At 48.5% G+C, this 14215-nt stretch overlaps 1 long non-coding RNA gene across 2 annotated transcripts in view; it reads right to left on the bottom strand.

Moving 5' to 3' along the window:
- LOC111944523 (uncharacterized) overlaps window positions 1-3751 on the bottom strand; it is a 46809-nt gene extending 43058 nt beyond the window's left edge. The window contains exons 1-2 of one of the 2 annotated variants that reach the window (XR_015274164.1): window positions 3654-3751; window positions 1838-2083 (exon numbers count right to left, since the gene is read on the bottom strand). This is a non-coding gene — a long non-coding RNA (uncharacterized LOC111944523). Of the gene's footprint in view, window positions 1-1837; window positions 2769-3653 lie in introns of those variants that run through there. The other variant, XR_015274163.1, reaches the window with a different exon arrangement.
- Between the last annotated feature and the right edge of the window lie 10464 nt (window positions 3752-14215).

The following is a 14215-nucleotide window of genomic DNA, read 5'->3' as shown; positions in this document are numbered from 1 at the left end:
TTCTCGGTGCTATTTCAGCCCGGCTCCTGATGCTGAGAACAGCTTCCGTGAGTGGTGGGGAGGGGGCAGTGAGATTAGCACGGCGCCGTCCGAACCCGCGCAGAGCAGGGGGACTCCGCACTTCTTCAGCCATCAGCAATTATGCAGCACACACAGCCCTCATTAGCCACTGCACTCGGTGACTGACCAGCTTGTTGATTAGATTCCAACTGAAATTAATACAAGATGCTTGCTTTTTCTATATATTTCTTCCTTAACACGAGCCCTCGTCTCAGTTGACGTATTACCACTATGCTTCCTATGAAAACATACGAGAAGACAGCATTTGTTTTGTATCACAGACTCTTGCTTGAATTTGAAAGAAATGAGAAAAACAAAGAGAGAAAGAGAAAAAAATACTTTGATAGCTACATTACCTTAATTAATTAAAAAATCATTTCCAACACACTCTCCTCTATTTTAATCTAATTTTAGGCGTAATTTCCTATATCCTCTAACACAGCAAGCTTTCAAGTCGTATTCTAAATAGCAGCTGGAAAGTAAATAACAAACACTGTAATTTTTCCCCGCTGTGAAACTGAAGGCTGTAACCCCATTAGCTGGCGTTGGAACTCAAATATCTGATGCAGTGGGTTTCCTTCAACTTGAACAAAAGCCGTTTGAAAAAGTGAAATGCACCGAGTCGTGGCAAAAACACTGTATACTGATACCCTAGACCGATATTCTCTGAAATTGGGAGGCGCTCCACAAATGCATAGAGAATTAGGCAAAAATCCAAACTTTGCGTGGGTTGGGTTTTTTTTTTTTGTTTTTTGTTGTTTTTATGGTTTGGGTTTGTGGGTTTGTTTTTTTGGGTTTTTTTTAATATTAAAGAACGCGGTTCTCGGGGAAAAGCAGCCCCGCTCCGCCGTTCTCGCTGTGTCCATCTGACACTGCCCTTCCCCTCCCCGAGCATCAGCCCCCCCACTGCTCCCCGCCAGTACAGCGCCTGCCGAAACTTCCCGTGGCCAGCCCCGCCGCCGCCGCCCCCCCTGCCCGCGGGCCCCTCAGCACCCGCGGGGACGGACAGCGCCGAGAGCCGCCCGGCGCGCCGCTCCCGGGGCCGCCGCTGCCGCCGCCGGGGCCCTGCCAGCCCCGCGCCCCTGCCCGGCCCGGCCCCGGCGCTCCCGGCCGGCCGCACGCCCTCGGGCAGCGGGGCAGCGAGCCCCGCCGCGCTGCCGCCCCGCACCTTTCCGCGGAGGGCGGGAGGTGCCCGCGGCGGCGCGCCGCGGCACTAAATACCTTTGTTCACCGGCTCCGGAAAGCCATGTTTATCGGCGCTGCCGCCCCGCTCCGCGCCGAAAGAGCCCGGGTGCCGGAGCGCCAGCCCGGAGGGGCCGGGGAAGGGCCCTGGGGGGCACCTCCGCCTCCTCCGCCGCGCCCGCGGAGGGGGACGCGCACACCATACAACACACACACACACACACACACACACACACACACACACACAGAAGGGAGGGGATCGGATGGAGGGAATTAAACAATTAAGCTATCAGGAGCGCAGCTCTGAGCAGAGCTCGGACTCTCCACGAAAAGCAAATTTCATAGGGGGGAATACTGATCCAATCCGTCAATAGAGAGGCACGATGTCTTTTCCTGTGAGAAATTGTTCTGAATTAGGGGGCTCGCTGGTGAAAGAGGGGGACAAGAAAAAAAAAAAAAAAAAGGAAGAAAGGAAGAAGGAAAAAAATATTCATGCCCGCTCAAAGGGAGCCTCTTCTAAAAATCGCTGGAAGATCGCTCCTTTTGCCACCTACCCGAGTAACCACCAGAAATCCACCTCTATTGAAGCGCTTACCCTTTAAATCCAGGTTTCGAGCAGAACTCCAACTGTGTGTAAAGCCAGGGAGTCATCTGATGTGTGATGGGGAATGGGCTCTGGGCAGCAGAAAGCAGCTTTCTCTCCTGGTGCCGGATTACCATGTTAACAAACCCCGTGAAGGGACCCCGGCGCCTCTGGCTGGCCATGTCTCGTTGCTTTCACACATCGGCGGCTGCTCTTGCTTCCCATGTCCCCGGCGATCGCCTCTCAGATGAATGTGGGCTTCCAGAAAAGGAGTCGGGGGGGAGAGGAGGAAAAAAAAAAATCGCCTAATGCAATCAAATCGATCTGATCTACACCATCTGTCGCCTGCCACTACACACAAGCGTTAAAATAGGAAAACGGGAGACACTGACAGCTCAGGAAGGTTGTTCTGCAGAGTTCATTTTTAGCAGAGCATAATTGGGTATGGACAGCATACAGTTACCAAAGCTGCTGTTAACCATCCAGTAGAGGATCCCGAACATGCTAATGGTGGATTAATTGAGGAAGATCTGACGTGCAAGCTTCATAGTCTCTTATTCATGACTTCCCAACGGGAAAGGACCAATGCCGTGTGGGACTATGGTAACACAGAGTCAAAGAGCTGCTAAGAAAATGGCTCTGTGTTCATAGCACCTCTCTCTGATAACAAACATATGTCGACCAGAACCGTTTAGCAGGATGGGGAAAATGAAATTTTCTTAGCCGAGGTTAGCAATTCCCATCGCTTGCACTTAAAGAGAAGTGAAAAATGGTCTGCGGGTCTAAGGTGCTTTCAAGTGCTCGTGTCAGGCTTTGCAGCGAGTGAAAGCAGACGGATCCTGCTCAGATGGGGGGTTAAACCCCAAATTTCTTACTTCTTACTGTGACCAAAGTGCATCCTTAGCAAAGCTCTAAAGAAGTAGCTCTGCTAATTTCATCAGGAATGACGCAAGGTCGTTTTAATGCCAGGAACCCTTTTGACTTTTTCCAGCGGGAATGGCGCTTGAGCAAGACATTTCCGATCACTGAAATTTGACATAATCTCAGATAAATATGTTTGGGGAGGGGGGGGGGAAGGGGGCGGCGAGTGGGGAAGAGACGGAGTATGCATCCAGACCTGCAATCACCCCTGCTGCCAACACTCCAATTTGGTAGCGTTTTCTAGGCTTTCCTGAATTATGAGGTTATAGAGCCTTACGTGTAATTATTAAAGCCATGTATGTACACAAGCCACAGACGCCTACGGCAGCCGCGTCTACACACACCGACGGGGAGACAAAGTGCGCCCGTCGGGATGCTCTCTTCCACTGCCTGATGAATCCATCGCCAGCGGGGAGAAGGACTGCTGGGGCAAGCGAGGGCGAGTTCTCATCCGCCCGCGCCGGCGGAGGCTCGGGCAGGGCCGGAGCTGTCCGCCCGCCCGGTGCTGAAGGGCGACCCGGCCCCGCACACAATGGCCCCGCTCCGCCGCGCAGGGCGCCCGCCGCCTGCCGCCTCCTCCTACAAAGTCTGCGCGGAAGCCCTGACAGTCGCTACAGCAATTAGGAAAGTTCCCCTTCGTTTCCATCTCTACTGTCTGAGTAGCAAAGAATAAGAACGCCAATAATACGAATCCAAGCAGCCGAATGTAAACGTTCCCGTAAACAATTATCGTTTAGGGTAATTCCGGAGTAAACCCCATGATTCTCCTGGAAGTTTGTGTTAATATATTTAAAATAAATCTAGCATTTATGAATCGGATTAGCCTTGAAAACGTAGCCTATAGACAAATCAAAAGCTGTACCCGATCTTTTGTTTCAATATACATTAATTAAGCACTGCTGCCTACCTATACAGCATTCTCGGGTCCCGGCCGCGGCGCCGAGCCAGCGAGCCCCGCTGCCTTTGTTGGCATTTGCGTCCAACTATTGCCCTCTGCAGGTCAAGTCCCAGCCGCGGCGAGCGCTCCGCCGCTGTCGAGCGCTCCGCGGAGCGGAGCTGCCGGGCTCGGCACCACCGGGCCCCTCTTCCGAAAAGATCCAACTTTTGTTGGGTTTGGTTCTTCACCCACGAGGGCTCAGACGTGTTTTCTTTAGGAGGGGCTACGAATGGGGAGAGCCGGCACCAGCACTGCTCAGACCGTCCTCAGCCTCCATTCCAGCCCTGGCCAGGAGACGAGAAGGTGAGGTGCCACTCTGAAGAAGTGTTGTTTTCTTTCTCCCCTTGTCTCCGTAAGACTACGGCAAGCTTCCCAGGCAAACCCTGCCCTTCCCCTGGGTTTGCAGAAGAAGCAGGAAGGACCCAGCAACAAACAGGATTGAGCAGGTGGCGACACTCAGGATTCCCCCGACTCCTCCAGTCGGGCAACTTTTCTTCGGGCACAACTTGAGAGTTTCCTTCTCTCACTCCCTGTCCCAGGGAGACCTCACGGAAAGCCAGGCGGGCTGCAGCGGCGGCTGCGAGGGGACTGCCAGGCAGCAGCCCCTCCCTCCGCCCCAGCCCCTCGCCCCCCAACCCAAAGGGATGCCTCCTGCTGCTGGGGACAGCGGGAACTTTGGGCACCGCCCGGTGCCACTCCGGCAGTCACGCTCTGCCGTGCCTCCGCACGCATCGGCACCGCTTGCACGGTAATGAACAAAATTTCTCTGTACCAGAGGAAAAAAAAAACAAACAAACAACCCAACCAGCCCAGCGTTACGGCGATCTAGTTTGGGTTTCGCTACTTATAATTCAGGAGATTCAGTGCGTTATAAAAGGTGGCCGCTCCCTTTCGTTTTCCCATCACACCTACACACGGGTTTGGAAGGACCCGCTCTAACACCCGCTCTCCGCTTCCTGCCCGGGGTTGACTCCGTGCACACGGGCTTCGGCATCCGCTCGGGAGGCCGGCACGGGAGCCTGTCACGGCTCACATATGACGGTCTTTTCCCGGAGCCGCAGCGAGGCGGGGAGGGCGGCTGGGCTGCGGTCAGGCGGCGGACCCAGTCCCTGCCGCAGGCGGCCCGGGGAGGGGGAGCGGCCGCGCACCCCGCGCTGCCGCAGAGGCGGACGCGCGCCGGCCTTTTGTCTCCCGGCAGCCGCCGCCCATCCCGGCCGGGAGCCTCCGCTGCGCCGGTCCCGCTTCCCCGGCCCCGAGCCGCGCCGGGCGGGAGCGGCGCGGGGGCGTTCCGGGCCCGGCCGGCCCGTCCCGCACCCGCGGAGCCGCGGCAGCGCCGCCCCGGCGGGGGCTGCGGGCAGGCGGGGCGAGGGCGCTGCCGGGGGCTGCCGGTGCCCGCGGAGCGGAGCCGGGTCGGGCCCGGCCGCCCCAGGGCACAGCCCGCCTGCGCGGCTCGGGGCGGAGCGGCGGAGACCCCTGCTGGCCGCGCATGGCGCCGCAGCGGGGCTGGGCCCGGCCTGCCCGAGGAGCGCCCGGCCCCGCCCGGCCCCGCCCGGCCCCGCCCGGCCCCGCCCGGCCCCGCCCGGCCCCGCCCGAGGAGCGCCCGGCCCCGCCCGAGGAGCGCCCGGCCCCGCCCGGCCCCGCCCGGCCCCGCCCAGCCCCGCCCGGCCCCGCCCGGCCCCGCCCGGCCCCGCCCGGCCCCGCCCGGCCCCGCCCGGCCCCGCCCGGCCTCGGGAGCAGCACGGGGCGGGCGGCCCCGGCGGGTGAGAGACGGTGCCACCGCCCGGGGTGGTGGCAGGAGACGAGGGTGTGGGCAAAGCCGGGCAGGGAAAGGAGGCGAGCCGGGTCAGCCACCCCTTCCCTGGCAGGGCACAGTGGATACGGGGTTGCGCCAGCATCTGCAGCCTCCTGTTCCAGCAGCAGGAGCGATCGCCTGCCCTGGGAATGCCCAGGGAATGAAGGCGCTGAAGGCACTGCCAGCAGGGTCTCGGCAGGTGTCCCCTCCAGACGGCTGCGAGGTGGGGGTAGGGTACAGCCCCTGCGCAGAGGCTTCAGCCGTCCTGAAGAACACCCTGTGTGCTGCCTCGCCACCTGCCCCTACTCTCCCCTGCCACCACCCCGCTCTCCCATCCTCAGCAGCCAACACGAGGAGTTTCTCGTTCAATGTTACCCTGACCTGTTCCAGGACTGCTCCTGCATTGGCTCTTGAGAGCAGGGAAGGATTACCTGGAAATGTTAAATAACACCTCAAGTGCGAGGCTGGTGAGATAATCAGGGAATTGAAGAGATTCTGAACTGAGGAGCCTAAAATCCGAAATACACGTGATGGAATTTGAGACAGAAGTAGCCAGTCACAATGTTTTTTCCAGAGCATCACACGATGTTACATCTTGGTGTTGTCCTGGGTTTTACCTGGCTACACTGGACTTGTCTGGACTGACAGTCTGGTTCTCTGGTTTTCTCAGGCATGATAACCCAGCTCACAAACTGATTGAGACCCATTTAAAAGCCTATACTTTCTCTGGCCATACTATTCCCCTTGGAAAACTGTTCCAGAATCTCATGACTTGTCTTAAGATTTCCAGGCTGTGTTTATTAGGGGCCCGTTTATATCCATTTGTTCAGATGCCAATTTTGTCCTTGAACTTACTTAGTTCTGATATTTACTCCCCTCACAGTGTACTAATATTCCTTCTCATAATTTCTTTTGTTTAAATCAATCTTTTCGGTCTTGTCTCATAAGATAGAATCTTCATTTCCCTGATTATACCCATATCCTAGCAACTTATAAAAACTGGGTCATGACCAACACCCAGAAATTACAGTTTTCAAAAGGGTTCATTATTCTATCCATTTTCAGTTTGACCAAGACACAAGTAGGAAGAATGATTAGCATAAGGTCAGACAAACCACAATTCTCCTGACTTCAAGTTCTTTTGTAATCTATCAGGGACATGAGTTCTGAAAGGCTTGTGGTTTATAACTTGGCATTACATCAATGCACATTTATGTACCTATATATCATTTTCTGGAGGGGAAGAATGGCCTTGCAGTTAAGAGGGTACATTAGAAAGCTGGAGACATGGCTTTGAATGCCAGGTCTGCCATAGGCAACAGAGGTAACTTGGCCTGGTCCTTTAGTCTTTTGACACATTTCACCACTTTTAAAATTGGGACAGCAATCTTCCAATTCTTGCCTCTTTTTCTTTCCCATATACTCACCTGCATTTAAGGTCTCACACCAAGCACCCCCTTTCTGGGTACTGCTGGTGCCTGACACTCTGAAGTTGAAATATGTCTGTGACTCTTAACCAGCAGTAAAAAATAGACAATACTCTTATGAAATCTACTTTAAGGGTCTGTCAGAAGAGCTGTTAGTAACCATGCTAGGAACTGGAATTCCTGAGGTCTTCAGCCCATTGATTACATTAAAAATAGTCTATAAACTAAGCCCAGGGAACAGCAGTAAAGCCAGAGACATTTAACTGAAAATCTGCATCCTGGCTTCTGGTTTTCAAGTCTCTGCCTAGTTGAAAAACAAGTCAAATATTTTTATTATTATTATTACTCTTACTATTACTATTACTATTATTATTATTAACTAATTAATTTAAACATAGGTGCTATTTAACACATTTTCTTCACCAGTTTTCAACTCAGAAGGCATTTTTTTAACAGCTAATACTGCAAAGAAACAGAACTAGCCCTTGAGGCCCCAACAGCCCCATAGCTGGAGTGGTTCTGGTAACAACAAATGCTATCATTTCTTCCCCAGCAATCCAAGTACGGAGGGTTGAGACTGAGCACAGAAACAGCACTCTGTTGAGCTGAGGTGAAGCAATGATATTTATGGGAGTAATTATCACAGAGAAAAACTGGAAAAATATGATTACAGCAAATTGTAACTCGCTCAGATATGTTCTTCGTTGTTAGAAATAGCTCAGCTGAGACCAAACCAATATGAACAACAGACTGGGAGTGTCAGACACTGATTCTCTGGAGGCTGATACCATCAGACCCTCTGAGCAGAACATGATCCAGCTTTAGCATATTAGAGAGACTGGTGTCAGCAGCCTGCCTCTCTTCCCAGCCATTGCACTCACTTCAAGCAGCCCAACAAAATGCGAGCTGCTGCGCTCCCCACTGGAACAGCTGGCCTGGAGGTGCTGTCCCTAAAGAGCACTGGCAAGAGAGGCAGCAGCCGCTCAGAGCTGGGCAGTTCCTCTCCACAGCAGCTGCGGCTGGTGGGTGCTGCCGAGCAGGCGGCAGAAGATGCTCAGGTTTTGGAGCGTGGCCGTGTAGGTGAGCAGGGTGACAGGACCATGCCCAGCACCCAGCACTGAGCTGGCACTGCCTTCCCATTCCATTCCTTTCTGGGCTTCTGCTGCTCTGTTCGACAAATGCGCGAAACCTTCGGAGAGCTTCTGGCACGGGTGCAGCCATGGACTAGCCTCAGCCTGTGGGGAGTGAGGAGCACCCTGGCTGGAGGATGGGTTCTGCTGAAGGAACTACAGCTGCCCAAAACCTGTAATGGGGTGTTGAGTGTCAAAGATCTTAGAGGAAATGAACTATAGGCTCTGCAAGCTTGGAGGCTTGTGTTGAAGGAGAGGATATAGCTGAGAAAAGCATTTCTATGAGGCCTGTGTGAAGAAGGGTCTGAACACAGCTTGTGCAGACAGACTCTGTGCCCTCATATTCATGTGAAATCCTGGCTCAATGCAAGTCATCTGCAGCACGGTAAATGTCTTGCCAAGTCAATTGTACTTGGGGAGGGACTTTCACCACACTTTCATGGCTGAGCATTTTACATGTTTCATGCAACTAAAATCTTGCAACTGATGTTAAGAAACTTTTAGAAGCAATAATCAATATGGTGTAAAAACATAAATATCACTTAAAGCAGTCAACTCTTTTCATTTAAATGTACCTACCCCATGGGTCACATGCATCAAAGAAGTTCTTCAGATGTCTTGAGAGCTCTGTAGGTGTTATTGTTGCTCTTGGTCTGTGAGAAGAATTATAAATGCTATTTACCTTTTAATTAAAAAAAATATATTGCAAATTAAAGGCATGCTCTTGCACATCAAAATTTAGTTAGCATCCATTTTTATTGTGCAGACCATGGCTCTCTAACAACCTATTGGGCCCTCAGCCATCTGAACACACATTGCTGCTTCCCTTTTCCCCTATATTTTGGGAATCATGTGCTAGATTTTGTCATATCCGAGGGAGAAAAATTCTGTAGCTTACTGCTAATACTTAAGCAGATCTCCTGCTTAATATTCTTTCTGCTTACAAACCTCTCAAAATATATTGGTGTGTCCTGACAAAGGCAGAGGAGCAGTTTTGGACATTTGCGTGACATACATCTTACTATCTTACGTAGAAAATTTGACAGTGAATGACAGAACACCTTAGAAGGATCTAAGAAGATGATAAAGGCAACAGCTTTCACATGAATACAGAGTCTAGTTCCTAACAGTTACAAGCTTTTTTTATATGCATCCTTGTAATTTGACATTTATAATTCACTGTAGTGCTGAATCTCTGTCATTTCCTCACCATCAGGTTCTCTATACGTGGATGTACATGTCCTTTTTAATTAGTATACCTATTTGAACATTTAATCTCATCTCTCAACCTTATTATGCAGTTGTATATTGATCTGTTATGTGTCAACAAATGCTTTTGGAATAACATATACAGTTCTGTGTTGCTCCTCTCTCAGAACAGGTGCCTGTATCTTCTCTTTTCCTGGTTGTAAACCCATTTTATAAAAAAAAGCACATTAATTCACAGTGGATTTAATAACAGGTAAAAATAAATATCCTGCAATCCTGCAGAGAAACATTAACCCTTGAGATTACATATATACACACACACACAGAGTGAATATTTTATTGTGCATAGCATCTTCTCCATCGGGAACACCTAAGACCTTTTCTGGGCATTGATGCCTTTGCAACACTGATAAACATTAGACCTATTTTATCTTTGGAGAAGCAGAAATATTGCAGAACTTGCTCAAGGTAAGCAAAGAAAACAGTGAGACAGCTGCAGACAGAGCAAGCCCTGAGGTCCCAGCTCCTGACCTGAAGCCCACTGGAAAACACAATCAATATGAAAATCAGGTTGCATCTGCAGGCCCCAGTTCCAGGACTGACCTTTCACTGCTCACTCATCATTTTGCATTAGCAACTTGGGTGGTGCCATGCCATTGCCTGATATTCCTGTTTATTAGTTAACTTAGTTGAGATTTAATTCAATTGAAATGAAACCTTTTCAGTGTGGTGTTAAAACAGGCAATGAAGGACACACCTTTTATTAACGGTCATACTGATGTCAAACAAAGGATTTATTTTAACGTTTTAAATACTATGGCTTTGTATTTGAAATAGGGGGTATTCAAGTGGTTGTACTGCTTAAAGCACAGAATTAAAACTTCCCTTCTACTGGTATTTAAGAAGATATCTTAGGGAAGAATTCAAAGCAAACTTTTTACAGCTTTCAGCTGATCAGAAAAAAAATGTGTTATGTACAAATAACAAAAACCATTTTAAATGCTCTTAATGTAACTTGTGGTTTTGAGTGATAACAGGTTTACATTGAAAACAAAAGCCAGTAGCAGATCAGAAGAACTCTCCCATACAGTTTAGAAGAGTATACAATGGGGATAAAGAGTATTTTAAAGAAAAAGAGAGCAGGCACATGGATGTCAGTTCATACTGTTCAGTGGAAGAGCTGGGAGAGTTACAAGCAACTAGCTCTGTCCTGGCAGCCTCTGACTGGGAACCCAGGGCAGATCCTGCACTGCCTCCTCGAAAGGTTTCCCATTCAGTCATGCAGTATTTTCAGTGGGAAAGGAAATCTGCTCAGGACATTACTTTCACAAATATTGATCTTTATTTCCACTGATATATAAAGCAGCACAAAAGAGATTTTGTTTATGTATTTTTTTTTTTTCCTTGGGTCTCATTATTGGTCTTCAAAGTTCCACTTGGTTTTCACAAGTTTAATACAAGAAATGGAAGAAGCTAAGTTAGTTTTTTCAGCTCTCCAGTCTGAGCATCCTTTTCAAATGACCTTGATGGTGTTGGTTGGCAGTTTACCTCTTTGTATGGCTTTAAATGTCTTCTAAAATACAGTCCAAGTAGCACCTAATAAAAAAATTATTCTTACGAAGAGGTGCCCTGGAAAATATAAATAGCATCAAATAGCATCTAAATATTCCTAAATACAAAATGGAAAGCAAGTGATTAATTTATTCATTTTAAATTCAGAAGAAAATATATGCATCATATTTTATATTTATACTCTCACTGTGCTTATATACATATATATATGTTAATCTTTAAGAACCACACTAGAAATCTCTCCTTTAATATCTGACTTGGGAAAAATTCCTATTCAGTCAGTGAAGATTTTCAGTAAGCAGAAAATGATTAAGGATTTTAGAATACATTGCCTGGGTCAGAAGTGTCTTTGGAAACAAGACAAGTCTGTGAATTTTTAGGATTTTTTCCACAGCAGCTGAATATGAATTGGAGGGCTTCCAAATCCACGAAGAACAATGCATTGCCACAGCTTTACTCGCAAGAAAGCCATGGAAGAGTCCCAGAGAAACAGCCAGAAACACTATAGCTTCATTGCAAAAGTTTATGTAGCTTAAAAAGTAGGGTAAAAAGTCTTTTTCGTGAATGTGAAATATAGTTTTTCTCTGAAGATAATCTGTTTTTTTGATTAAGAGTTCTCTTGGTCCCAAGTCCCTTGTTTTGCTGACTTTTTTGTTTGGTCAGGCTTCCTATTGCCATTTCTGAGATCTGGGAGTGTGAATCTCCACTTCCAGCATCCTTAAGTGCAGAGTTTTTCCAGCATTTTGTAAGCCTAAATCAGGCCACGCAACAAAATTGCCTCTCGCGTTCTGCTTTATGGCAGAGAATCTGTGCTTTGCCCTGAGGCAGGTGGGCTGCCCCCCGGGGATCAAACAGCCAGGCTTCTCAGAGCCCATGCCTTAGCTCAGGTCTGCAGTAAAATGAAGTGCACTTTGTACTTGTGAACATTTACATACAGTGTACGAGAAGTGCTGCAAGAGAAAGTTCAGTAGTGTGAGCCTATGTATCATTCTCTTTGATATATCTCTCCTATTTTCTCATCCTATTACTTCAGATCAGCTCTAAGTCTCATATCTAAACAGTCAGTCCAAAGGGAAAGTGCCTATTTACAGGCTGGATTAAGAGCTTTAACAAAAGGCAAGGCAGAAAGCCATTCATTTACTATATAAGAAAAAGAATGTCTTTGTATTTTATCACTTGCCAGCATCTTCCAAACCTTTCCTTTGTATTGCTCCCCTTCCAAACATAAAGTAGAGTAAGAAATTCCTGTCTTGCAGAATGGATCAAGAAAAGGAAAAAAGCCTATTGTGCAACTTTTCCTTTTTGCCTGTAATAGGTTTAATTTTACTTCACCCCTTAGAGCTTCTGCATATGTGTTCAGCTGAAACCCCACACTGCTGCCTTGTTAGACCTTTTCCCAAGACCTTTTCTATAAGAAGCAGGCATTTGGAAGAGAAGAAGAATGGAAGATGAGGGAAGTGCTGGAATGAAGGAAGGCTGAGTTCCCCAGCCAATCCAAGGACCAGTCCCTGTCCAGAGCACAGGCAAAGGGAGGAGATGCCCCAGACACTGGTGGAGGGGACAGGCAGTGGGCAGAGAAACACTTGGCACAGCAAGAGCTGCAGCAAGAGAGAACAAAGCAGGTTTGGTCCCAAAGGGTCAATAACACAAGCCATGGAGTGAGGGTGGAGGGGAGCAGGGAGCCTCTTCTCTCAGGCAGCCACTACACAGCACATCCTGCCAGCACCTCCTCAAACAAGCACCACAAGAGGTGTACCAAGAGAGGGGTGAAAAAGGATTCCTCCATCTTGGGGGACAAGTTAAGATAGAAAACACTCAGGGGTTAGTTTAGGGTAATCAAAACTTCCCATTTTTGAGATATCTAAATGATTGCTTTAATTTCTTTTTCAATCTATTTGTTTGCTATAGAACTTTTTGAAACAAAATCCATAATTTCCAAATGGCTGAAGTTGAACATTTGTAATTATTCATGAAAACAATAACCCATTTTTATTTTTGTTAAATAAAGAAGAATCAGACTTTCTTCTACAAAAGTGATAAAACAGAAGTAAGAAAGGATGAACTAAAAAACAAGTTTTTCCAATGACATCCCTGAATGGAGAAAAATCAAAGGTGGGCAGAACAGAGTGGAGCCAGAGGCAAAGCATTACTTTGTGAATCTTTATTCAGGCTCATACCCCCAGTCTGGCTAAGGTTTGACCTGGGTGAGCTTACAAACACAAGGTTCTCATTGACCTTTACTCCTTGCAACTTGCCCCAAGCCTGGCTGCACTTTGTGAGCTGCACCAGGGGCTCCACCCTCCAGCCCCAGACGATGTTCGGGCACTGGGGCCCTTTGCCAGCACAGCCCTGGCAGGCCCTGCAGCCCCTCATTTTTTGTACACACTCCTGTGCTTCCTTACAGCTCTGATTCATGGCTCCCTTCCTCAACCCCAGCACTTTACTTCACCTTCTGGCAAAATTCCTCTGCTCCAAAATCCACCCTAGCAGGCAGACTCAGGCAAAATAATTCCCCAGTCTAATGGGCTCTTTGGTGTGTGTATTAACCCAAATCACCTGCCTGAGCCACCCAGGGTGAATGATCCCTCATTACCTCTGCTCTGGGAGATGGATAACACCGTCCTGAAAGCTCAGGGTGGGTTTCATCTCTACAGACACTTCTGTGATAAAACAATTAATCATGTCAGGCAGCATTTTTCATTAGAACATCAGTGTGGGCAGCATATTTTTAATAGCATTCATTTCTCATCGGTGCCTGTTTGCTTCATCTTACTTACATTCCCACAATTAACTGAATTACAGTTTCAGAGACTGAAGGGAATTTCTTCCATGTTCCTCCATTTTTTCTCAATTCATCACACTTGAGGTGTTTTGTTCTTACCTGTAGTATGACACTTCAGCAAGCTTTATTTAAGAGAATCCCTACCCTAGCATGTGGATACCGACCTTGTTGCCACCTATGGCTTGTTGCTGTTGTGGCATTTGATCTCTTGCTCTTTGTCTCATTAGCTGTGAGGCTCAGAGATGCTGGAAGGCCCACGGTATGAGGTGTGGTGTACAGCACATACTCAGTAGAAAAACACTTGACTGTAGCAGAAGGCAACTGGCTTTGGTGGCCAAACTGGTTTCTTCTCTAAAGAACTTCCCAAGGACCTCTCCCAGCTTCCACTAGAGCTGATGCAACATCTCTGGCTTATTCCAGCAGGAGATACACCAATCCAAGATTATGGCTTATTCCAGTAGGAGTTGTACCAATGCAGGATTAAAGCACATCCTTCCTTCTGCTTTCCTCCATTCAAGCATGAAGAGGTACATGACCAATAGGAGCTCCTTCCCCAGAAACAATAAGAGAAATCCTTCATTTTACTCTGCTTTTCCCCTCAACACATGCAGCTTCTCTTT

Source organism: Cyanistes caeruleus, chromosome 9, assembly GCF_971803275.1.
Source record: "Cyanistes caeruleus chromosome 9, bCyaCae1.hap1.1, whole genome shotgun sequence".
NCBI classification, from domain to species: Eukaryota; Metazoa; Chordata; class Aves; order Passeriformes; family Paridae; genus Cyanistes; species Cyanistes caeruleus.
Note: the sequence above shows the minus strand (reverse complement) of the source record. Positions and strands in the feature narration are given on the sequence as shown.